Raw genomic sequence first — 25,515 nt, forward strand, 5'->3', positions numbered from 1 at the left:
GTATTTATTAAAAAGAAACAAAACAAAAAACATACTAACAACTGTGCCATCCTACTCCTTAGTTAATACATTTTATTATTCATAAACAGTTAACATTGTTAGCAAAATATTTTGAATTATATTTAACCCTATTTTATCTTTAGTTTTGTATTTAACTTATTATATGATAGTCAGACTTAATGTATATTTGAACAATGAAAATATATTTTTGCAAGATTTTACATTAAGCACTTAAAATTAATATGGTTAATAATAGTAAACTGTAACATGCTGTAACAAGATCGGTTAAACTGCGAAGAAAATGCTTTCAGAGAAAATGTTTCAGGTGTGAAGAACATAGATGTCCAATGCAATTTCAACCAAACCTGTTCCCACACACCCTGCCCCCACTACCATTAGAATATACACAAACATTTTAGCGTTTCATTCTGAGCAGAAGACCCTCACACCTGAAGAGTGCTGGCTGTGACGAATTAAACCGGTTTTACAGGTTTCAATCACAGACCATGTGACATGGGACTCAGTAAACTAACACACAGCGCCACTGGATTTGATAATACCTAACCAAAATCCACAATATGGAAACAGAACCTGTGTAATTGTTGATAGATGATGTACTCGTAACATTTTTTCAAGACGAACTACAACATTTAAAAAATGACTTGTATGTACTTGATATCTCTAATCAATCCACGGGTCCCAGCACAAAACGAAACTAAAACGCATACCGTTTCGCGCTTCTTATTAGTTGCTCAAAAGTAATTTGACCGTATGAAATGCATAATATAAACCTAGAAACATATACGTGAGCAGTACTTAAGCACTGTAGTATCGGTGTTAAGACATACCTCTCAAATACTGTAAATCAAGTTAAAAATATCTCAAGACCGATTCTGGTCGTTATGAAACCATGTTTCGTGTATGTTTTCTTTTTCATCTTGAAATAACTCATTTCTAAATACCTTTTTCACTGTTAACATCTTGCAGCAACTTTGTGACAAAATATACACTCTGACAGTTCATCCTGCTACCAACATTAAATAAAACAAATCTTAAGATTTCTATATTTATGTCTTTATTTAGTGGTTTCATTAGTGACAAAGGCTAAACTTTCTTGGAAAAATGTATTTTATGTGTTGCGGAAAAAACTGACTTGCTTTAACAAAATATGTTTACAAATCCTTTCACCTGGCATTTTCGTAGTTAGAAATTATGGAACGCTCTGTTAAAAGCAAGGGAGTTTTTATGTCCGTTGCAGTTCTTTTGCAACATGAATATAATTATATCGTTATTAATTTCTTGAGATACGCGATTCCATATTATATTCCCTTTTAATCAAATTCTAAAAGTATGCTTGTTGACTCCGGTATCACGTTAGTTAAAGACTTCGAAGCTTACAATGTTTAGGGAGAAATGGAATACTGGTGTGTATTTTTTTCTTTAAAGTACCAAGACCAGCTATATACTGTATGTTTACGTTCCAAAATTAATATCGTTTATGGCCTTCACACGCGTTACAGTATGCTCCTATTCTTTTTATGCTCAGCTACTAAGATTTCCCTTCAGTGGTAAAATTCAATATCTACAATGGGCACAGTAAAGACGTTTACAGTAAGTCTTTCTACGACAGACCAACGGACCACGAGTGCCCCTGTCGGTCAACCAATCACGCACCGCGTGACCGGCCTTTGACCGGTAGGCGGTCAAAGGTCTTTTCTAGGTCTACACTTAAAATGCACAGAGGGAGGGAGCGATCCTCTGAGTACAGACAGACATCCCTCAACAAGGCCAGGTTGTCGCTCATCAGGCGTCCTGCTATCCCACAAGTCTGTTCTTTCCCTACCAGTGAGGCCACTACATTTTGTAGGCGCAGGAAAAGGGCTTTGGACAGGATCTTAGTGTCCACGCCTAACAGGCTGAGGGGTCTCCAGTTCTTTATGTCATTCTTTGCTCCTTTCTTAAACAAGAGAGAGATAGTGCCTTCTCTTAAGGAGTCAGGTAGCAATTCTGTCTTATAGCTTTCCTCGAATAGGAGCAGTAGCGGATCCTGAAGCAGATCCCAAAAGGTGCAATACATTTCTTTAGGGAGCCCGTCAGCACCCGGAGTTTTCCCCTGCTGTAAGCTCTCCATAGCCTGTCTCAGCTCTTCTACTGTCAAATCCCTCTCAAGTACTTCCCTATCTTCTTCACTCAAAACGTTTTCTAGCTTTGAGGTAAAAAAATGAATTTCTTCATCCTTTACCTCTGTAGAGCTGTACAGTCTTGAGTAGAAGGCCTCGGTGCAGGAGAGGATAGCACTCAAAACGTTTTCTAGCTTTGAGGTAAAAAAATGAATTTCTTCATCCTTTACCTCTGTAGAGCTGTACAGTCTTGAGTAGAAGGCCTCGGTGCAGGAGAGGATAGCACTCGGCTCTGTTCTCTCTCGTCCCTCCTCATCAACTACACTTTCCATGACAGACTTGGAGCCTACCACTTTCCTGAAAAAGAAGCGAGTACACTTCTTATTTTCTTCCAAGAACTGCACTCTGCTTCTTAACAGCACTCCTCGACTACTTTCTTCGACTATGCTCCGGATGTCCTTTTTTAAAAGGGTGATATCCTCGAGCACATCGAAGCCACTGTGCAGCATCGTGTAGAGACGCTGCAGCTGCCTCTGTTTCCTGGCTAGCACTCCTCTCTGTCTGGCAGCAGCCTTCCTTCCCTCAGCCATGAAAAAGGCCTTTGTCCTCATCTTCACCTCCTCCCACCACTCTCCTACTGACCCGTACAGACACTGCAAGGACAGCCACTGTGATAGTTTCTCCTTGTAGCGGGATACTACCCCCTCGTTCTCTAGCAGCTTTGTGTTGAGTTTCCAGAGGCCTGGGCCAAAGACAGTCCTGCCCTGGAGTTCCACTCTACACCCTAAAGCCTGATGATCTGAGAAGAAGACAGGCTGAAGAGTGACCCCAACAACTTTCACTCTCTCTGAGACAAAGCAATAGTCAATTCTGGAGCTGCTATTCCTCCCTGACCATGTATATCCTGCTGTTGTGGGATATATACATCTATATGTGTCTGAGAGTTTAAAGTCTTGAACTAAGTTTTGCAGGGCCAGTGAGCTGGAATCCAATTTTATCGGAGAGCTAGACTGCCTGTCTGTGTGCTCTAAGATACAATTAAAATCCCCTCCCACTATCACGTCTGTGCTACTTAACAATAGGGGAGAGAGTGCCTTGAGTAGCTCCACCCTTCCTCCCACGTCAGTAGGACAATACACATTGATTAGCCGCAGGTTAACGGTCCCCCATTCCACATCCACACACAGCAACCTGCCATCTATGACCCTCTGAATACTTTTCAATTTGAAAGCCCATCCTTTGAAAAGAATGGCCACGCCAGAGGCTCTGTTGTTATTGTCCCCTGACCAAACAGAAGGCCCTTTATCCCACCTATCTTCAAAGCTTTTATTGATAGGCTATTGATAAGCTCTCTTGATAGGCTAAAGCACACTCCTGCAACATCAACACATCTCCCTCTCTCTGCTGGAGGTAATCAAAGACACACTGGCATTTAACTCTGTCATTGATACCTCTGGTGTTAAGAGAAATTATGTTTAGAGCCATATTACATAAGAAAGTGGAACCAGTCTTTACAAAACACATTTCTCTTCGGTCTCACCTGTTACCTTCTCTTTTTCTTTTTCTTCTTACCAATTTCCTGCCAGCCATCCTCTGAATGAGCCTTCATCAGGGTGGCAGCAGTAAAAGCGTTCACGGAGTCCATTTCAAGGAAGGGGGCAGAAGGAGGGGTGGAGGGGTTCCAGCTGTCCCCATCGCCATGCTCTCCTTCCTCCTCGCTCGGGGAGAAAACAGAGTCATTTTTCCTTTTCCTCAAGTCCAGCTCCTGGGAGCACCGAGGGGAAAGGGGTGCAGCCGATGCACCAGTCTCCTCTTCCCCCTCACCCACCAGCTGTTGCAGATCCTCCGTGATGGACTGGATGGAGGAGAGGAGGGCATCTGTAGCACTTGCAGAGTCTGAGAAAAGCAGCTCCGCTGAATCCTGGGTATCGTCGCTGGACCCGCTCCACCGGGGGGCCCCACACTGGCCCTCGTTCTGAGGAGCAGGAGTGGGGGAGGGGTCCTCGCTGTTCTCGGGGGTTTTCAAACCCTCGTGCTTGTCTGGTGCAGTCTGCGGTTGTGGGGGCGTAGTGGATTTCTCTTCCACCGGCCCCGGAGCCACAGCAGGACTGATCCTGGCTGGAGACTGAGAGTCTTTGTCCAACAAGGGTTCTTTGTTTGACTTGTTGTTTGCTTTGGCTTTTTCGGGCCGGTTTGGCTGAAACAAGCACTGCCTTATCCTTTCTCATTTTGAGTTTATAGGCGTAGGCGTGGGGGCAGTTCTTAAAAACGTGTCCTTCCGAGCCACATAAATTGCACTTTGGCAGCATTGAACAGTCAGAGGCTTAATGTCCCTGTTTGCCACAGGTCTTGCAGCATTTCACAGTGCAGGACGATGCCAGGTGTCCCACAGCACCACAGCGCCGACACACCTTTGGTTGTCCCACATAAAAAACATAGCCATTGCAGGCGCCCAGCCGGATTGTAGAGGGCAGGTGCCTTAAGCCTCCATTTACATTGTCCGGTAGCAAGCGAACCTCGAATTTCCTTGCTCCTGTTTTTATACCGTCAACATCTCTAACCTCAGTTCCATGGTGGACGGTGCAGTACTGCTTAAGCCAGGTGTGAATGTCCTCCGTCTTTGCCATTTCCGAGAACATAACAACATGCACCGTTTTCCTCTCTCTCTGTGTCAGAGGCTGCAAGTTGATCTTCTCAAGGGCAGGAACTTTCCCTCTTTTTGCCTCAAACACATCCACACATTGTTCAAACAGAGAATAGGTAGCAAAAACAACCTCAAATGCTTTCTGACCTGGGAGAGCGAAGATGAAATACAAGTGCTGAGGTTCAAAGCCAAGTTCCTTCTGTAACACTTTTCTGCTGAACTGCATACGATCCATGAAGAGGTCATCCAAAAGCTCAAAACGTACAGCATTCTTGCGGGATCCAAAGGTTGCCATCTCAAACTGCAAAACAAACACTGCTTCCACAAAACAAGAAAACAATCCAACTATTCCAACTACAGGCTGATCAAGGTATCTCCCCTGCCAGGTAAGCCGAGAGCCGCAGGCGATGAGCCCGGAGCTGAACGGGCCCCACTGGCTCGTTTGTAAGGCCAGGTGCATTGCCAACCACGACCAGCAGGGCAGAGGACTTGAAGGCGGCCTGGGCTCCTGCAGCTGTCCAGCCACGCACTCTGGTTTCTCTTCATCTCGTACAAATCTTTTGCCTTTTACTAAAGATTTCCATGGAGAGGAGCATGAATGAGTTCCATACAATTTTTGTGCTTCCCTGCCTTCGGGTGGGGCGCAGCTGGGCTGGTCAAAGAGAGAAAACAAAACCGCTCACAATCGCTCTTACAATGCAGTAAGTAGCACAGGCTACTTAAACACATGAATGCAAAACAGCATTTTTCAGCTGATTTAAAATGTACCTAAAGGAGAAGCATTATTGAAGACCATCAATTACCAAGAGCTTTTGTCAAAGGTTTTGGTGGTCATTTTGAATGACCACAGAGCGCTGTGACCTCGTTTTTACATCTCATCCAAAAGACAGCGCCCTTTTACAACACAGCATCTCCGTCACTATACTGGGGCATTGGGACCCGCACAGACCTCAGGGTGAGTGCCCCCCCGCCGGCACCATTAACACCGCTTCCAGCTGGAAGCTTTGTTTTTCCCTGTAGCTCACCCTCATCCGGGTACTGACCTGGCTCACACCTGCTTAGCTTCAGTGGGTTTTCAGTTGCGAGTTGCAAGGGGATGCAAGTGATGGAGCCACTCGCTGCAAAAGCCACTGCATTGGCCGAGAATCGAACCCGAGCCACCCGCGTGGCAGGCGAGAATTCTACCACTGAACCACCAATGCTCAGTGCCTAGGCCTTCAAAAAAGACGCTTTTTTGGTGCTCTGTGCAAAACGCGTCGACATCTGCTTCCAGCTGCAAAATGCCATTCGCGGACGCTGAAGAACTTATTTCCGGGTACAAGCGATTGGGCGTTTTAAAACCACCAGGAACAGCAAAGAGGCGCGCTTCTTTGCTTGTGCCAAAACACACCGACTGGAGGCGGACAACGTAGTCGGCAGGATTGGAACCTGCGCAGGGAAACCCCAATGGATTTCTAGTCCATCGCCTTAACCACTCGGCCACGACTACAGCAAGCCCCATTGCCGCTGCGTTCTTGCTACAATCTTACCTGGATCGCGAGGCGCCGGCGGAAGCCTATTTCAAAGTCGTTCTCCGTTTCAAAAAAACATTTCCAAAATACAAGCCTTGCAGACAGACACGCCTCAGAGGACTTAAGGGTGGCTTCATGTCGGAATGATAAAGTCTCCCCGTCCGGACATGAAAATGCCACTTTGTTACACACAAAAAAAGAATCAACAACAGAGAAATGCCCACAAGCATTTGAAAAGCCGCACCACGTCGCACTTGAAATAGCTCTTACATTAGTGGTAGATGCAGGAATCGCCTTTTTATTTACGCTCTTACCAACGCGATGGAAAGCAAAACAAAGCAAAGCAGAGCAAAACAAAACAAACAAACGAAAACCCTCACGTCCCGCACTTGCATATAACGCCGTTACGTGCACCCCCAACATTCTTCTTTGCGCATCTGTGAAAGGTAAACTCTTGAGCAAACTCTGAACCAGCTCTAAGGAAACTAATCCGATTAGACGTTACTTTGACTCATCTTCTTACGCTCAGTGTCGGATTGCTCAAACTCCAGCTAGGGTTAGGGTTAGCATTCCCACGCTACTTAGACACTTTGTTTACGCTCAGTGCTGGATTTTGGGAACTTCAGGACGAGTGGGAATTTTCTCCTATCTGTCCATTCTGTTTTGTTTTGGAGACTCTTGGCTGCCTATGTTGTTCAGTGCAGCGTGAAGGAAACATTTTCCAAAACTGTGTCAGCTCAAAAGTTGTAAGAAAACCTCTCCAGCTGCTTTAACTCTCTTCATTTTTGTCATTTAATGTGACACTCGATGTATAACTGGAGCCTCACATATGCAAATGGTGAGGCTCCAGTTCGACATCCAGTTCGACACCACTTTACAGTATATGACAAAAGCATGGCAGACTGTGCCGGACCAGCTGGTAACTTCCGCTTATTTTGACCATATTAAACATTGGAAATCTTCCCACTTGCATTTGTGACACTTGATTGTGGCTCCACCTAAGACACTCTTAAATCTTCAAACACTTTTCTCTTCTCCCGCAACACACTTGTCTGTCGGCACTATGTGGCAGCGTTGCATGACAACCCATCTCACCACGGAAAGGAACCTAACAGCTTTGGTAAGAGAGTAGAATTACCTGAAGAACTGCTTTCCATGGAAGCAGGACCAAGCGATGTAGCATTTTTATAGTACCAGGAAAGGAGAAGCGGCACTTCGCCTTTGCCGCACAGGCACAAGGTGACGTGCGGCAGACGCCGTAGTCGGCAGGATTCGAACCTGAGCGGGGAGTCCCCAATGGATTTCAAGTCCATCGCCTTAACTACTCGGCCACGACTACAGCGAGCTCGCCGCCGCCCCATTCCTCCTATAATCTAACACGGAGTGCGAGGTGGCTGCGGAAACTTTTTTAAAGTCGCTCTACATTAAAAAAAAAATACCTTTCACAAGATACATGCCGGCAGACAGACACGCCTCAGAGGGTTTAAGGCTGGCTTCACGTTCAAATGATAAAATCTCCCCGTCCGGATGTCAAAATGCAACTTTGGCAGACAGAAAAAACATCAACAAACCACAAATGTGGACAAGGATTTTACAAGCTGCACCACACTACACTTTCAAAAACATTTACATTCGTGTTAGATGCAGGAATTGTCTTTGTTTTGCGTGCTTACGAACGCCATAGAAAACGAAACAAAACAAAAGCCCTCAGCTCCTGCACTTGATTATAATGCCGTTACGTGTCGAAGCAGGAATTTACGTCATCTTACCACTACAACATGGGGAATAGAGGGAAATGAACACACGCTACGAATCGTCTCAATCACTCCCTAGAGTCGTAAGGCACATTGAAGGGTGCACCCCCATCATTAATCGTTGGGCCTCTGTAAAAGGAAAGCTGTTGAGCAGTCTTTGAAACAGCTCGGATGAAACACTTGATTGCTTCCATGTGCATCTGGAGCCCACTTCTTATTTTCACTTCACGCCGCCCAAAGCATTTCTAAAACAGGAGATTCGCGTTTGGGAATGCGCCCTGCCCTACAAATAAAACAGGTCTACGGGTCTGAAACCTGCTCCACGGAAAACAGTTCTGTTGCGCTTTTGATCCAAGGGAGATTCTCTGTTCTTACTTTTTGATTACATAACACCCAAAGGGGCTTCTTTGGAGCTGGATTCCAACCAGCATCCTAAAGTTTCTTGGCGGTATCCTTTACAGTCCTCTGTTCGGTCGACAAGGAACAGAAGGGGGCAGCTTTCCTCACACATACAGTGCAATGTACTGTAGTGTTCCCCTTCATTGAATTCGCAGTTCTGCATCAGACCTCAAACTCGTTTCCTTAGCTTGGATTTAAGCCACGAAGCAGGCTTCTACTGTATAAACGTCTAGAGGAATCACAAACTATTTGAGAGGCCATCATCCCATTGGGAACTGACAAAGTCTATCCCTAAACACCTAGCGCAGTCTCTCGAGAGACTGTCAAAAATCGCTTTCTCCGTTTGTGCTGCAAGTAAGTGAAAACGCGGTCTCAACCCAGAGCCACTTGGCAGCAGCGGCACGTAAATACTGTTACTGCCACTGCTCGATACCAACGTTAGCCTACTATACCATGTTCAGCCACCGCTAGAAAATGTAAGGCTCTAGTACTGGAGCAAACAAAAGGAGGGCCAACGTCGAACAGGCACACGTGTCAGACATAGAGAGCGACGAGGATGGGATTCGAACCCATGCATGCAAAACACAATGAATTAGTAGTCCATCGCCTTAACCACTCGGCCACCTCGTCGACGAAACTGGACTGTCCAGACATGGGTTGGCGCGCTCCAGATGATCTTTTTCTTTTTTTTCCCTCGTACTCGAGGGTCATTTTCCTGTTCCACATGCGATTTCAACATTTTCCTTGGGAGATGTCAAGCCAGCAAGCCACTGCTGTGGTTCAGTGGCCAGTGTGGAGTTCAGTGGCCCTGTTGTACACAGAAAGCACATTGAGCTCCTTGGACATGAAAAGTTCCAGACAAAAGCCATTTGTCATCCTTTCTCTTGGTGTCGATGTTGCTATTGTATAAAGGTGGCAACTTGCTCAGCGAGCAGGCGGAGCACACACCGAATGCAGATGTGTCTGAGTGGTGTGTCCAAGTGGCTGCAAAAGGACAACTATCCCGGGGCGCCGTGGCTTAGTTGGTTAAAGCGCTTGTCTCTTAAACAGGAGATCCTGAGTCCGAATCCCAGTGGTGCCTTCTTTGTTCTGTCTTCTTGAACAGAACTGGTCCTTACAGACAACCGCCTACGGCTAGACTTAATTAAATGCAAGTATTCATTTCCTGTCTTTAACGCGACTTGTTTTTCTTAAAATGGATGCAACTTGCAAAACATGAAATACAAACATTGCTAATCAGCGCTAGCGGCTGGCAAAAAAAAAGAAGTCAGCAATGTTTTTTTTCTTTAACCTTAACCCTGCTAATGGAGAAGAGTTAAACGACCGAGTCTATGCAGCTTAAACGGTGCTCATGTCGGGTTCTTAGCTGAAAGGGTGGTAAATCACGCTCACCCCAGTCCTTAATCTTTTAAAAGGATACAAAATTGAACCTAGTCGCCACATCACATACATCCTGTTCAACGATAAAAAGGTGACATCTATCCTCGATCCAGAGTAAATCCCACATTGAGGGCATATTGTTTTCCACTTTACCATGAGTCGGGCTCAGCTGCACAGAGGCGAGAGCAGAGCAATGAGGTCACGGGGACAGGGGAGTCACACGCTGGCGGTTTAAACACGCGGAAGAAAACTGAGGGATCCACAGTATGTGGACCCTCCGTGCGCCATCAGTCCACACTCCGGACTCTGAATCCTGCCATCCAAGTTAAGATCTCGGCGGAACCTGAGGCGCAGTTCCTTCTTAAAACGTAATCTGGTGAGCATTTCTAGAATCATACTTGTATAGATGCAGCCTTTAATGTGTTGCTAGGTTAAAATTGATGACTTCTTGAACTTCAGTAGGCAACTTCCCTCTTGATTTCGGATTTAATTTCTTTATTACAGGGGCGCTTTTATGAAGACAGAGTCATGTTCAGGTACTTTGCTTGATGGAGGAAGCATATTTCGGACTCTGTGATCTGCTCACCTGGAAAGGTCTGCTGTACTACTACAAGAGAGAAGTAGAGTCTGGAAGAATGGACAATTTTATGATGCTTTGGAAGATAATGTTTTTTTTTTCTTTGAAATCGAAATGAATCAGAATATCAGTGCAAAAGACAAACTCTTGGTTTGGTTTAAAGAGATATGGTTTTAAAACAGACAAAATGTAGAAAACAGGTGTTTCTCACTTTTGGAAAAGAATGGACCGGGGGTAATATTTTACTAGTTGCAGTGCTGATCTCACTGGGTTACAGTCCTGTAGTGTCACACCAGGGCCAGTGGCGCAATGGATAACGCGTTTGACTACGGATCAAGAGATTGCAGGTTCAACTCCTGCCTGGCTCGGGTCGTTTTTAAACACATCGGGCTACTCCCTAAGTAGTCTGTGCTACTTACTGCATTGTAATCGTACCCAGTAAGAGATTTCCTTCATGTAAATGAACTGCACCTGACAGCTTTAGAAAAACACCTGGGCTCAGTACGGTGCTGAGAGCTCAGCGTTGCTGTTCTAATTAGCACGCACTGCATCGGCTATGAGCCCGAACCTTTCAATTATTCCGATCAGTAAGTCAACACGTAGTCCACATGAACGGTAGAAATATTCTCTTGTCTGTCTCTTGTTTGTATAGAACTGAATGTCCCTGACAATGTACTGTTAGTTTTAATTGAAGAACGGCATTTGTGTTCAAATATACCAGACAAGTTTATGTAACTGCTCATGCGACACTCAGTTGTAATTAGTCAAGAAATAAAGTCGAACAACAGCTGCGGGTTTGATTCTGAACGTATCAGATTGCAGCGCCTTTTACTTCCATTGACAAATGATAGAGATTCGAAGAGAGATCCTTCAGACCAGCAAGCAAACCCACGGCTATTTCGGTTTTCTATCTAGGCAACGTTGGTGTCTGCAATAGCATACATGAAAGCGTGATGCAATTTCTGTGGCTACATTTGTTGCACGTCATGCACAGTAAGAGTGTTTCTAACACCAAATAAAAAGTCAACAATTAGCGATCACGCCTTCTCCTCAGTTAACCCACTGAAACCCTTGCTGTTAACAGTTCTTTACTGCGTGCTTTAAGAGCACCTACACATCGTGTCGGTTCTTACAGCTTTATTCATTAGGTTTTCAAAGGCATAAGTAGAGCACCAGAGGTGCGAACGCAAAATGTGTGGTTATCTGAAGAATTGCTTTCCATGGCAGCGGGGCCAAGCGATTTAGCGTTTTTATAGTACCAGGAAAGGAGAAGCGGCACTTCGCCTCTGCCGCGCAGGCACAAGGTGACGTGCGGCAGACGCCGGAGTCGGCAGGTTTCGAACCTGCGCGGGGAAGCCCCAACGCATTTCGAGCCCATCGCCTTAACCACTCGAGCACGACAAATGCGAGCTCCCCGCCTCCGCATTCCTCCTATAATCAAACACGGACTGCGATTTGGCTGCGGAAACCTTTTTAAAGTTGCTCTCCGTTAAAAAAAATACCTTTCACAAGATTCGTGCCGGCAGACAGACACGCCTCAGAGGGTTTAAGGCTGGCTTCACGTTCAAATGATAAAGTCCCCCAGTCCGGATGTCAAAATGCAACTTTGGCAGACAGAAAAAACATCAACAAACCAAAAATGTGGACAAGGATTTTACAAGCTGCACCACACTGCACTTTCAAAAGCATTTACATTCGTGTTAGACGCAGGAATTGCCTTTGATTTGCGCGCTTACGAACGCCATGGAAAACGAAACAAAACTAAAGCCCTCAGCTCCTGCACTTGATTATAATCCCGTTACGTGTCGAAGCAGGAATTTACATCATCCTACCACTGCAACACGGGGAATAGAGGGAAATGAGCACAAGCTACGAATTGTCTCTAATCAGTCCCTACAGTTGTAAGACGCCTGGAAGCGTGCACCCCCATCATTAATCTTTGCGCATCTGTGCAAGGTAAACTCTGGAGCAGTCTCTGAAACGGCTCAAAGGAAACACGTGATTGATTCCATGTGCATCTGGGGTTCATTTCTTATTTACATTTAATTCAAGGGAAAGGCTTGGGTCAGTTTCAGACGGCCTCCAACAGCGAGATTCAAGCGCCCCACCTTCAGCCCAATCTGCGCCGCCAGAACGCCAACGGCTCCTCTGGTCTCCGGGGTGCGGTTGTGACCCCGTAACCTAAAGTGTTGGTGGCAGACAAATGGAGACTAACAGGTGATGTCCTAGGACATGACTACATTGTGACACTCGGTGGGGATGGTGACCATTGCTTGGAAAAGAGTGTGAGGCCCCTTTAGAAAAACATTTTGTTAACAGGCATTCTGCCTCAGCCTAAACACCTATAGCTTGCAAAGCGCATGCTATTAGACAGGCACCTCTGCAAGACCTTAAGAGTCTCTTAAACTAGTGATAGTAAGGTGTTCCCAATGGGCGATGTTTGGCTTTCAAATCATCTCTCTGTGGAAGCGCCGCGATGCAGCTGTTTAAGGCTTAGAAGCAGCTGACTGTTTCACTACCTAGCTGATTACTGTCAGTCAGGGAGCTAAGAGGTGAAAAGCCTGTCTGAGAGACAATTCGCCGTCGATCAGTTCAATATGTTCCGTACCAGCTCGGCGCACCTGAGATCATCTTGGTAGCCGTGTAGCTCAGATGAGTGAGAGCGTGTGTGTGTGTGTACCATCGTGATTGGATGCCGGTCCTTCTCAGGTCACAGTAAACCTTCTGCTGCCTAACTTTCCCCCGTGTGCCCCAGTGGCCTAATGGATAAGGCACTGGCCTCCTAAGCCAGGGATTGTGGGTTCGAGTCCCATCTGGGGTGCTCCTGTCCCATTTTGAGCGTACAAATGTCCTTGTGATTTGCAAAGCTGCAACACCACCTTACTCAGTGAGCGTCTCTGCTTTTCTCTCACATACAGTTGGGAGAAAAACTTTTGTAAACAGCCCTTCGGAATGATGTGGATTTCTGCATGAATGGCTCCTAACATGTGATCTTATCTTTATCTAAGTCATAATAATTAATAAAGAGAGTCTGATTTAACAAACAACACACGCCCAACATTTGACATTGCTGTTTCTTTATTGACCAAATGGTTTAAACAATCAAGGTCATTGATGGAAAAAGTATGTGAACCCTTATATTAAGGAGCTAGTGGAACCTCCTTTATGACAAAAACCTCAACCCCTACTTTCTGTAGCGGCTGGTCAGACCTGAGCAGCGGTTAGGAGGTATTTTGGCCTATTCCTCTATGAAAAACTGTTTCAGTCATGTATATTTTTGGGATGTCTTGCACTGAACGGCCTGCTTCAGATCACGCCACAGTACTTCAATGGGATTGGGGTCAGGACTCTTACTTGGCCATCCCAAAATACGGAATTTCTTCTGTTTCAGCCACTCTGTTGTTGATGTACTCCTTTAACTTTCAACTTTTGTCACATCTGTCCACAGAACATTGTTCCAGGAGTTGCTGTGGAACATCCATGTGGTCTTTAGCAAACTTGAGAGGGGCAGTGGTGGTTTTTTTTGGGGGGAGAGCAGTGGTTTCCTCCATGGTGACCTCGCATGATCACCACTCCTGTTCAGATTTCTTCTTATGGTGGACTCATAAACACAGACATAAGACAAAGTCAACCACCTGTTCGCTAGATCCCATCCCCACTCAGCTAGTCAAAGATTCCCTCGAAGGACTGGCAGGACCTATAATTAGTATGATGAATGCATCGCTTGCGTCAGGCGTTTTACCTGATCAATTTAAGGTAGCGGTTGTTAGACCGCTCCTTAAGAAGTCAAATTTGGATCCACAAGTTCTTAACAACTACAGGCCTGTCTCAAAGGTCCCATTTCAATCTAAAAGTCTTGGGAGAATAGTTGTTGCCCAACGTCAATCGTATCTGGATTCAAATAATATACTTGAGAAATTTCAGTCTGGTTTCTGAAACTGCGTTAACAAGAGTCGTAAATGATATTCTCTTAGCTACTGATGCGGGGAATGCAACAGTGCTTGTGCTTCTAGATCTTAGAGCTGCCTTTGACACGGTTGACCTCTCTGTTTTGTTACACAAGCTTGAGTTTGAGGTTGGCTTATCTGGAACCGTCCTTCAGTGGTTTACTTCACATTTTACTCATCGTTTTCATTATGTTCAAATATCTAATAATTGTACTGCTTCATCAATGTCACCAGTTCAATTTGGGGTACCAGAAGATCAGTGCTGGGACCAATATTGCTCTCTCTCTCTACATGCTGCTGCTAGGTAGGATAATATGAAAAAATAATATGAACTTTCATTCATATGCTGATGACACTCAAATAAACATTTTGTTTACACCAAACGACAACTCTTCTATTATCAGTTTAGTTAAATGCATTAAGGAAGGAAATACTTGGATGTGTGAAAACTTTTTGTTACTCAACTCTGAGAAAAATGAGGATCTGTTGATCGGAGGCAACAATACTGATAGGACTACTATAACTTCAGCACTTAACTCAGAGGATTTAAACATTTGCCTCAAAGAGACAGCACGTAACCTAGGCGGCATATTAGACACAAGGCTCTTAACAACTTGCATTGTTAAGTGCCTTGGGAAAACCTTGTTGTGAAAGGCGCTATATAGAAATACATTGATTTGAATTGAATTGACAATGTAAAATGTTGTGTGTGTTGTTTGTTAAACAAGACTGTCTTTATTTATCAAAAAATAAAAGGAATTTGCTAGGAATGCAAACGTTAGGTTGCGCTTCTTCATGCTGCATCGTCGGCATGAGTGGAGCTTTTTAAACGTCTGTACTTACTGTGCCCCATAAGAAATCGTTTGTCCCCGTTCAAAAGAGATTGTGCGATGTCCTGCAGTGTTCGCAAAGCAAACCTTTGACAGTTTGAAAAGAGGAATTTATTCTGCTTCCTGTGCGTGCAGTAGTTACAAAGTTGAACGTCTTTACACGATTTGCTGCAGTTTTCAGTGGGCGGGCTTTGTCAGATGGCTTGGAAAAACGCACTGTGTTTCGGCTCGGGAAACATCATGAGAAGTGTCCTGCATGTTTTCTGTGTATAGCTGTCTTTTAACGCATACAGAATTCATTCGAAATCATTGATTTCTCCAATTAACAAGGGTCCCTTAAAAGATGATTCAAAGTAACGTCTAATCGGATTAGTTTCCTTAGAGCTGGTTCAGAGTTTGCTCAAGAGTTTACCTTTCACAGATGCGCAAAGAAGAATGTTGGGGGTGCATGCTTCAAGGTGCCTTACAGCTGTAGGGAGTGATTCGAGACGATTCGTGGCGTGTGCTCGTTCCCATATACCGTACGCCCCGGGGTGCAGTGCTAGGATGACGTACAATACCGCTTGGGCACGTAACGGTGTTATATGCGAGTGCGGGACGTGAGGGTTTTCGTTTGTTCGTTTTGTTTTGCTCTGCTCTGCTTTGCTTTGTTTTGCTTTCCATCGCGTTGGTAAGAGCGTAAATAAAAAGGCGATTCCTGCGTCTACCACTAATGTAAGAGCTATTTCAAGTGCGACGTGGTGTGGCTTTTCAAATGCTTGTGGGCATTTCTCTGTTGGTGATTCTTTTTTTGTGTGTAACAAAGTGGCATTTTCATGTCCGGACGGGGAGACTTTATCATTCTGACATGAAGCCACCCTTTTTTTTTCAATCTAGTGATGGAAAGTAAGAGGGAAATGATGGAGCAATCAATAACCGCTCCAGAAAAATGGCAGAAAGAAATGGCCCGTCACTAAGGACATTTGTGAAGCAGAGGAGTGACATCACCACAAAGGCGACTTATTCTGCTGATTGTTTTGGTGAATAATGATTGAGGCGTGTTAAGAGAAAGGTAGCTGCGTCAGCATGCTTAGGCTGCAAAGGATAAAGCAAAGGTTTACTCCATGCTGAAAAGAGAAGAAAAGAAGCACAACGTTTCGGCTGTGGAGTCTTCTGTGCCATCTTCTTTAGCGATGGTGATGATGTTTACATTGGAAAAACTGAGACACGCATACTGGAGGGGCTTGAACCACCAACTTTTCAGCACCAGAGAGTCTGACAGTCTTTTGTGCGCCCTACATTTGCAGGTTTATGGTCAAAGAAAACAATCACTTGCGCTTCTTGCAGCCGGCAATCTTTTTCCACTGACAACCAAGAAATGGATTTCATCTTTCACAAGCTGTATGGATTTCTTCAAAAACAAGTTATTCCAGAAAGGAAATGAATTCTTGCATTAAACTGAACCAAGCTGTACATGTTTGTCTGAAATGAGACATGCGGCACAACAAGACACGGAGAGAGGCACCGCTGGTATTCAGACCCAGGATCGCCTGCTTACTAGGCGGGCACTTTAAGCCACTAGGGAACAGCGCCAGCGGAGCACCGCGCTTTTACAGACACTTGGACACATCTGCGTTCGGTGTGCACTTAACCTGCTCTCTGAGCCCGTTGCCTCCGTCCCATTTAATAGCAGAACTGACGCCAAGAGAAATGATGAGAAATGGCATTTATCGGGCACTTTTCATGTCCAAGGAGCTCAATGCCCTTGACACCTCCCCAAGGCGACAGAGCTGTGCATTCTTTGGCGACACCATTTTTTCTTTTGTTTAATTTCTATACTTATTGATAGAATAAAAACGATATGTCATGTACTGTAAGGGAAATCTCTCTTTTCATGGGGAAAGCTAGCACCAGCAAATGTTGTGTTTAGAAGAAGTGATTTAACATGACACGTGACCTAATTTACCGGAGCAAAAGCTCACCCAGCAAGCCCTGCTTTACTTCTACAGGAGAGAAGTACTGTAGAGTCTGCAAGATGTTCAGCTGGGTAGCTACGTCAGCATGCCTCGGCTGCAAAGGAACAAGTACTAGGTTTATTGCATGCTGAAAAGAGAAGAACGGAAACACAGCGTTTCGACTGTGAGGTCTTCTCACACCTGAAGAAGCCTCACACCTGTAAAAGGCTCCATGGTTTTCTTTCTTCTCTTTTCAACATGGAATACACCTATTGTCTGCAAGATGTGACAATTTCATGGTGTTTTGGAAGAAAACCTTTTTTCTTTGAATTCAAAATCAATCGGAATTTCAGCACGACACATCAACACTTTTTCTGTTTTAAGGAGATGATATTTTAAACCTGATAAAAATAGTAGGAAACACAAGTTTCTTGCTGTGAAAATTTAGATGGGGAAGTGTACTACTAGTAGCAGTGTAGAGCTCTCTGTGGTGGAGTGCAAGCGCATGTTCTATGGGCCAGTGGCGTAATGGATAACGCGTCTGACTTCGGATCAGAAGATTGTAGGTTCGAGTCCTGCCTGACTCGTGAGGCTTTTAAACCTCTCAGGTTCCTCGGTAACAGGTTGCCGTCATGTATATGAACTATAGAAAAGCATTTGCCACAACCCGTAAATTAGCACGCAAGTGCGGGCTGGTGAACACAGAACTGTATGGAGATCATCTCCAGCTCCGAGCTCAATTGCAATGAAAAAACATGCAGAACAGAACTGGAGAGCAGCTGAATTTGTGCTCAGTAGGGTGGGGAGGACTCAGCATTGCTATTGTTCTAATTGGCATGAACTGCAGGGGATCTGAATCAGAACACGACACTTAGTTCGATCATTGCGTCAATATGTAGGCCACGTTAATACAGAATTATTACTTTGTCTGTCTCGTCTTTGTATATAGCTGAATGTCCCTGACAATTTCATGTTAGTTTTTAAGAACGACATTGGTGCTAATATATACATATATAGCATATAAGGAACACGTAAAAGTTTAGTCCATGCTGAAAAGATAAGAAAACCGCCACAACGTTTCATCTTGGAATAAATCTTTACTTGTTGTTTTGCAGCCTACCCATTCTGACCTAACTCCTCCCTTGAAATTCCCTAACAGATAAGGGTACGTAACAGCTCATGCGATGCTCAATTGCAATTTGTCCCAAAACAAACAAGAACAGCAGCTGAGGGTTTGAGTTTGAACATGCACTGTATTAAAGCAGCTTTTATTTCCATTGATAAATGCTAGATATTCCTACAGAGATTCTCCAGGTGAGTAAGCAATTCCTGTTTCTGTTTCTATTTTTGTTTCATATATATACAGTATATATATGTTACATGTGTCTCTGCAATAGTATAAATGTGTTATACACTATCAGGGGCTGCTTTTTTGTGCACCTCATCTACAACAAGGGTTTTTTTTTCATTTATGTTTGTGGACCTTCACCATTTGAGGAAGTGAGTTAGATAAGAAAGTTACAGGTATGGTGAGCAATGACTGACAAAGGCACGTACTGCGTATTCCTTACAGAAGTGTAAGCAATTTGTTCTAAAAAACACCGGCTAAAGTCCAACATCGTTAGCAATCTTATTACTTAAACAGAATTAACATCAATAAACTGTAAGGTGCTGGTACATGTGAGTAGATTTGATCTTCTATTAAACAAAAATGCAATTACAGCTGTAAAAAGGTCAACCTAGAATTCTGTAACAGATCTGTTCAGGTCATCGCTGTTTCTCTGACCTTGTGAGTCTTTGGAATTTTAAAAGTGTATTTTGCTTGCCTTTCATGTGGTCTGTGTACAAGTCACTGTGGCGTATGCGGTCCTACACAGCCTTGGTATAGACGTGACGAGCCTCCACTATGTTGCAATGGAGAACAGGTTCAGTACGGAGCTGCCGAGAAAATTCAGCTGGAAAGCTCGTTGCAGAAAAGCATCGTTATCTGTGTCCAGCGGCAAAGCGTCCATCGTGGGTGCTGAAGAATCGATTTCACAGGCTGCGGGTCCAGGCGATTTAGAGTGTTAAAGGTCCCAGCGAAAACGAAACGGCGCTGGTCCTTTTACACGCACGCACGCAACCAAATGCAAAGGACGCCGTAGTCGGCAGGATTTGAACCTGCGCGGGGAGACCCCAACGGATTTCAAGTCCGTCACCTTAACCACTCGGCCACGACTACAGCGAGCGCCGCGGCCGCTGCCTTCTTGCTACAATCGAACAGGGAGTGCGAGGCGGCGGCGGCAGCGGAGGCAACTTTTTTCAAGTTCGCTCTCCGTTTAAGAAACCTTTTACGCCATACGTGCAAGCACACACACACACACACACACACACACACACACACACACACACACACACACACACACACACACACACACACACACACACACACACACCTCTCAGAGGACTTAAGGGTGGCTTCAAGTTGGAATGATAAAGTCTCCCCGTTCGGACATGAAAACAGAACGTTCTTAGACAGAAAGCAATCAACAATGGAGACATGTGGATGACGATTTTAGTCACTGCACTTTGAATAGCATTTTTACTCCAGTTACAGGAGATGCACCAATGGCCCTTGACCTACGCTCTTACCAATGCCTTGAACATTCAAACAAAACAGCCCTCAAGTCCTGCGGTTTAATATAACGCTGTTACGTGTCGAGGCAGTATTTGACTCTGTCCTACCGTTGAGACACGGGGCGTATATGGAAACGAACACATGCTACGGATCGTCTCTAATCGGTCCCTACAGTTGGAAGGCTCCTTGAAGCGTGCACCCCCATCATTCATCTTTGCGCATCTGTGAAAGGTAGACTCTTGAGCAATGTTTGAGCCAGCTCAAAGGCAACTAGTGCTATTGGACAGACACCTCTGGAAGATCCTAAGAGTCTCTTAACACCACTTCCAGCAGCAAGCTTAATTGTTCGCTGGAGGTCTCCCACCCAGGTACTGACCAGGCAAAGAATCACCAGTACATTGAATGAGGAAGTTAATCCTGAAATCCAATTACATATCTCAAGGTAAGACAAATCCATAAGAACATGTCTTAGTATTACTTTGTTTACATTAGTATGGCACTGAGTTGGAGCTCCTCTTTAAGCTGTGGTTTAGTTTTGCATTCATGTGTTTCTAGAGCAGTTATTTATGGGGGTGGGTGGGTCTTTCACAGAGGCTCAGGACAAATCCCCCGCCTGAAAGTCTAATGTGTGCGTTCAGACAGTCACAGGTCAAAAGCCAGGCAGGAGGACAATGGACAGAAGAGCCAACGAACTAAAAATAAAAGAACAGATATGAAAAAGCCACCATCTTTTTCTTTTTGACATTTTCCGACTTTCATGCAAGCCAGGACAAAGTTGCTCGTAGCTACTTGTGGATTAAAATACTCTATCGAGTGCTTTGATGAGTTTTTGCAATTTGATTGTCGTCCTGTCAGCCTGTTTCTGTTTTTTTTTTTCAATCTAGGGATGGAAAGTATGAGGGAAATGATGGAGCAATCAATAACCGCTCCGGAAAAATGGCAGAAAGAAATGGCCCGTCACTAAGGACATTTGTGAAGCAGAGGAGTGACATCACCACAAAGGCGACACATTCTGCTGATGGTTTTGGTGAATAATGATTGAGGCGCGTTAAGAGAAAGGTAGCTGTGTCAGCATGCGTAGGCTGCAAAGGATCAAGCAAAGGTTTACTCCATGCTGAAAAGAGAAGAAAAGAAGCACAACGTTTCGACTGTGGAGCCTTCTGCGCCATCTTCTTTAGCGGTGATGATGTTTACATTGGAAAAACTGAGACATGCGTCCCTGGGTGGGCTTGAACCACCAACCTTTCGGTTAACAGCCGAACGCTCTAACCGATTGCGCCACAGAGACTGACGACCGCTTGTGCTCCCTACATTTGCAGGTTTATGGTCAAAGAAAACAATCACTTGCGCTTCTTGCAGCCGGCAATCTTTTTCCACTGACAACCAAGAAATGGATTTCATCTTTCACAAGCTGTATGGATTTCTTCAAAAACAAGTTATTCTAGAAAGGAAATGAATTCTTGCATTAAACTGAACCAAGCTGTACATGTTTGTCTGAAATGATACATTCGGCACAACAAGACACGGAGAGAGGCACCGCTGGTATTCAGACCCAGGATCGCCTGCTTACTAGGCGGGCACTTTAAGCCACTAGGGAACAGCGCCAGCGGAGCACCGCGCTTTTACAGACACTTGGACACATCTGCGTTCGGTGTGCACTTAACCTGCTCTCTGAGCCCGTTGCCTCCGTCCCATTTAATAGCAGAACTGACGCCAAGAGAAATGATGAGAAATGGCATTTATCGTGCACTTTTCATGTCCAACTGCTGCAGTTTTCAGTGGGCAATCTTTGTCAGATGGCTTGGAAAAACGCACTGTGTTTCGGCTCGGGAAACATCATGAGCAGTGACCTGCATGTTTTCTGTGTATAGCTGTCTTTTAACGCATACAGAATTCATTCGAAATCATTGATTTCTCCAATTAACAAGGGTCCGTTTTTGAACCTGCCAGAAGCATTCTTTCAATGTAACAGATTTACTCCGGGGAAAGGCAGCATGACATTGAGAGTAGCTCAAGCTTTCAGCACCCGTATCGGACTGCGTGTATGCAGACACCGCTCAGAATCCCCTGTAAGATTCTCCTTCAATTCCGTTTTGCAGTGCTTTAGCTCTTTCAAAAGGCTTCGCTTTGCTAGTCACAATCCAAGGCTCATGACAGCATTTAAAACCACACGCCACTACGTTGGCCGGGAATCGAACCCGAGTCAACTGCTTGGAAGGCAGCTATGCTCACCACTATACCACCAACGCACGCCCACAGGCCACCACCAGAGAATGCTCACGATTTCGGAAGCTGTCTCCGGGACGTGCTGATTCCACACATCCTGAATAAATCATGATATAGTTAGTTGCTGTAGCTAGACGTTTAAATGAGTTTCATGGCCAGATGGACTGTTTCCTCCAGCGGTATAGTATTGCAGTGAGACAGCACGATGCCTGCAAGACTATGTCACGCTAAACGCCACAGATTGTGTTTGTCCGTTCGTGTCAGTCGTCCTGCAGCCACGGGAAGTGGGACACAAACATGCTGCAATGCTTTCAAGACGTTAGGATTTGTTTGTGTAACATCCGAGAAGAGTACTTGTGGCTTGAATGTGAACTGTACGTGCCCGCCCCCTTTCCTCTGTAGTGCATTAGTTCCTCCCGGCACGCCCTTCGTCATTGTTCTGTCATCTTGTATTTAAAGGGTTGTATTTCTGCTGCTGAAAATAAGCAACGGTTTTCTCACAACGCCCTTTGTTCCCAACGGAGCCCTTGTCTGTCATGAAATTCTTCAAAACCTCAAGCTAGAAGAAGAAGAAGACGACAAATATGAAGCGTTACCGCAACGACATGCCATGAGACGATCGATAACGATTTCCATAGGATCCCCGCGGTTGCCTGGCAACCGTCAGTTTTGCGCAGTGGCAGTATCGTAGCCTGTGAGGTTTAGCCGAGGCGCGATTATTGCTAGTTGAAAACTTTTCCCAATACCCCGCTTCCGCCGGTTTGCAATACAATCGGCGAAAGCAATTTTTGACAGTCTCGTCAGAGACTGAGCAAGGTGTTTAAAGACAGATTTGGTCATGGTGACATCATGGTAGAAAGAAACGAGCTTGTTACGTCTCAACAGAAACGCTCTTTAGCTCTTTCAGCGTTATGCAGAGAACAGCGTCTGTCGAGATCACTTTTGAGTCAGCGCGAAACGCCGTGTGCTGTCAGTTTGATTTCATATTGCTCGTAGCGGCGCCCGGCTTTTGTCTGTCAAAAGTTAGGTTGCGCTTCTTCATGCTGCATCGTCGGCATGAGTGGAGCTTTTTAAACGTCTGTACTTACTGCGCCCCATAAGAAATGGTTTGTCCCCGTTCAAAAGATATTGTGCGATGTCCTGCAGCGTTCGCAAAGCAAACCTTTGACAGTTTGAAAAGAGGAATTTATTCTGCTTCCTGTGCGTGCAGTAGTTACAAAGTTGAACGTCTTTACACTATGTGCTGCAGTTTTCAGTGGGCGGGCTTTGTCAGATGGCTTTGAAAAACGCACTGAGACATCATGAGCAGTGTCCTGCATGTTTTCTGTGTATAGCTGTCTTTTAACGCATATAGAATTCATTCGAAATCATTGATTTCTCCAATTAACAAGGGTCCGTTTTTGAACCTGCCAGAAGCATTCTTTCAATGTAACAGATTTACTCCGGGGAAAAGCAGCATGACATTGAGAGTAGCTCAAGCTTTCAGCACCCGTATCGGACTGCGTGTATGCAGACACCGCTCAGAATCCCCTGTAAGATTCTCCTTCAATTCCGTTTTGCAGTGCTTTAGCTCTTTCAAAAGGCTTCGCTTTGCTAGTCACAATCCAAGGCTCATGACAGCATTTAAAACCACACGCCACTGCGTTGGCCGGGAATCGAACCCGGGTCAACTGCTTGGAAGGCAGCTATGCTCACCACTATACCACCAACGCACGCCCACCGGCCACCACCAGAGAATGCTCACGATTTCGGAAGCTGTCTCCGGGACGTGCTGATTCCACACATCCTGAATAAATCATGATATAGTTAGTTGCTGTAGCTAGACGTTTAAATGAGTTTCATGGCCAGATGGACTGTTTCCTCCAGCGGTATAGTATTGCAGTGAGACAGCACGATGCCTGCAAGACTATGTCACGCTAAACGCCACACAGATTGTGTTTGTCCGTTCGTGTCAGTCGTCCTGCAGCCACGGGAAGTGGGACACAAACATGCTGCAATGCTTTCAAGACGTTAGGATTTGTTTGTGTAACATCCGAGAAGAGTACTTGTGGCTTGAATGTGAACTGTACGTGCCCGCCCCCTTTCCTCTGTAGTGCATGAGTTCCTCCCGGCACGCCCTTTGTCATTGTTCTGTCATCTTGTATTTAAAGGGTTGTATTTCTGCTGCTGAAAATAAGCAACGGTTTTCTCACAACGCCCTTTGTTCCCAACGGAGCCCTTGTCTGTCATGAAATTCTTCAAAACCTCAAGCTAGAAGAAGAAGAAGACGACAAATATGAAGCGTTACCGCAACGACATGCCATGAGACGATCGATAACGATTTCCATAGGATCCCCGCGGTTGCCTGGCAACCGTCAGTTTTGCGCAGTGGCAGTATCGTAGCCTGTGAGGTTTAGCCGAGGCGCGATTATTGCTAGTTGAAAACTTTTCCCAATACCCCGCTTCCGCCGGTTTGCAATACAATCGGCGAAAGCAATTTTTGACAGTCTCGTCAGAGACTGAGCAAGGTGTTTAAAGACAGATTTGGTCATGGTGACATCATGGTAGAAAGAAACGAGCTTGTTACGTCTCAACAGAAACGCTCTTTAGCTCTTTCAGCGTTATGCAGAGAACAGCGTCTGTCGAGATCACTTTTGAGTCAGCGCGAAACGCCGTGTTCTGTCAGTTTGATTTCATATTGCTCGTAGTGGCGCCCGGCTTTTGTCTGTCAAACGTTAGGTTGCGCTTCTTCATGCTGCATCGTCGGCATGAGTGGAGCTTTTTAAACGTCTGTACTTACTGCGCCCCATAAGAAATGGTTTGTCCCCGTTCAAAAGATATTGTGCGATGTCCTGCAGCGTTCGCAAAGCAAACCTTTGACAGTTTGAAAAGAGGAATTTATTCTGCTTCCTGTGCGTGCAGTAGTTACAAAGTTGAACGTCTTTACACGATGTGCTGCAGTTTTCAGTGGGCGGGCTTTGTCAGATGGCTTGGAAAAACGCACTGAGACATCATGAGCAGTGTCCTGCATGTTTTCTGTGTATAGCTGTCTTTTAACGCATACAGAATTCATTCGAAATCATTGATTTCTCCAATTAACAAGGGTCCCATTTTGAACCTGCCAGAAGCATTCTTTCAATGTAACAGATTTACTCCGGGGAAAGGCAGCATGACATTGAGAGTAGCTCAAGCTTTCAGCACCCGTATCGGACTGCGTGTATGCAGACACCGCTCAGAATCCCCTGTAAGATTCTCCTTCAATTCCGTTTTGCACTTCTTTAGCTCTTTCAAAAGGCTTCGCTTTGCTAGTCACAATCCAAGACTCATGACAACATTTGGAACCAATCGCCACTGCGTTGGCCGGAATCGAACCCAGGTCAACTGCTTGGTAAGCAGCTATGCTCACCACTATCCCACCAACGCACCGCCCTGCAGGACACCACCAGAGAATGCTCACGATTTTGGAAGCTGTCTCCGGGACGTGCTGATTCCACACATCCTGAATAAATCATGATATAGTTAGTTGCTGTAGCTAGACGTTTAAATGAGTTTCATGGCCAGATGGACTGTTTCCTCCAGCGGTATAGTATTGCAGTG

General features: G+C 45.1%; 14 non-coding genes across 14 annotated transcripts; 7 read left to right on the top strand and 7 right to left on the bottom strand.

Moving 5' to 3' along the window:
- Positions 1 to 5,290: 5,290 nt before the first annotated feature.
- On the top strand, positions 5,291 to 5,407 carry LOC148635646 (U5 spliceosomal RNA). Its single transcript, XR_015932943.1, has one exon. It is a non-coding gene; the product is annotated as a U5 spliceosomal RNA (small nuclear RNA).
- Positions 5,408 to 6,171: 764 nt separating this feature from the next.
- Positions 6,172 to 6,253, bottom strand: trnas-aga (transfer RNA serine (anticodon AGA)). Its single transcript has one exon. It is a non-coding gene; the product is annotated as a tRNA-Ser (tRNA).
- A 1,279-nt stretch (positions 6,254 to 7,532) lies between these two features.
- trnas-uga (transfer RNA serine (anticodon UGA)) lies at positions 7,533 to 7,614 on the bottom strand. The gene has a single exon. It is a non-coding gene; the product is annotated as a tRNA-Ser (tRNA).
- Positions 7,615 to 8,976: 1,362 nt separating this feature from the next.
- On the bottom strand, positions 8,977 to 9,058 carry trnas-acu (transfer RNA serine (anticodon ACU)). The gene has a single exon. It is a non-coding gene; the product is annotated as a tRNA-Ser (tRNA).
- Positions 9,059 to 9,435: 377 nt separating this feature from the next.
- Positions 9,436 to 9,509, top strand: trnak-cuu (transfer RNA lysine (anticodon CUU)). Its single transcript has one exon. It is a non-coding gene; the product is annotated as a tRNA-Lys (tRNA).
- A 1,171-nt stretch (positions 9,510 to 10,680) lies between these two features.
- trnar-acg (transfer RNA arginine (anticodon ACG)) lies at positions 10,681 to 10,753 on the top strand. Its single transcript has one exon. It is a non-coding gene; the product is annotated as a tRNA-Arg (tRNA).
- A 2,380-nt stretch (positions 10,754 to 13,133) lies between these two features.
- trnar-ccu (transfer RNA arginine (anticodon CCU)) lies at positions 13,134 to 13,206 on the top strand. Its single transcript has one exon. It is a non-coding gene; the product is annotated as a tRNA-Arg (tRNA).
- Positions 13,207 to 17,610: 4,404 nt separating this feature from the next.
- trnar-ucg (transfer RNA arginine (anticodon UCG)) lies at positions 17,611 to 17,683 on the top strand. Its single transcript has one exon. It is a non-coding gene; the product is annotated as a tRNA-Arg (tRNA).
- Positions 17,684 to 19,235: 1,552 nt separating this feature from the next.
- trnas-uga (transfer RNA serine (anticodon UGA)) lies at positions 19,236 to 19,317 on the bottom strand. Its single transcript has one exon. It is a non-coding gene; the product is annotated as a tRNA-Ser (tRNA).
- A 1,610-nt stretch (positions 19,318 to 20,927) lies between these two features.
- On the bottom strand, positions 20,928 to 21,001 carry trnan-guu (transfer RNA asparagine (anticodon GUU)). Its single transcript has one exon. It is a non-coding gene; the product is annotated as a tRNA-Asn (tRNA).
- Positions 21,002 to 21,890: 889 nt separating this feature from the next.
- On the bottom strand, positions 21,891 to 21,962 carry trnag-ucc (transfer RNA glycine (anticodon UCC)). Its single transcript has one exon. It is a non-coding gene; the product is annotated as a tRNA-Gly (tRNA).
- A 642-nt stretch (positions 21,963 to 22,604) lies between these two features.
- Positions 22,605 to 22,746, top strand: LOC148635657 (U4 spliceosomal RNA). The gene has a single exon (XR_015932944.1). It is a non-coding gene; the product is annotated as a U4 spliceosomal RNA (small nuclear RNA).
- Positions 22,747 to 23,579: 833 nt separating this feature from the next.
- On the bottom strand, positions 23,580 to 23,651 carry trnag-ucc (transfer RNA glycine (anticodon UCC)). The gene has a single exon. It is a non-coding gene; the product is annotated as a tRNA-Gly (tRNA).
- Positions 23,652 to 24,295: 644 nt separating this feature from the next.
- Positions 24,296 to 24,437, top strand: LOC148635659 (U4 spliceosomal RNA). Its single transcript, XR_015932945.1, has one exon. It is a non-coding gene; the product is annotated as a U4 spliceosomal RNA (small nuclear RNA).
- Positions 24,438 to 25,515: the final 1,078 nt, after the last annotated feature.

The sequence above is a fragment of the Lepisosteus platostomus genome, unplaced genomic scaffold (genome assembly GCF_059453375.1).
Source record: "Lepisosteus platostomus isolate fLepPlt1 unplaced genomic scaffold, fLepPlt1.hap1 Scaffold_235_H1, whole genome shotgun sequence".
In the NCBI taxonomy this organism is placed as follows: Eukaryota; Metazoa; Chordata; class Actinopteri; order Semionotiformes; family Lepisosteidae; genus Lepisosteus; species Lepisosteus platostomus.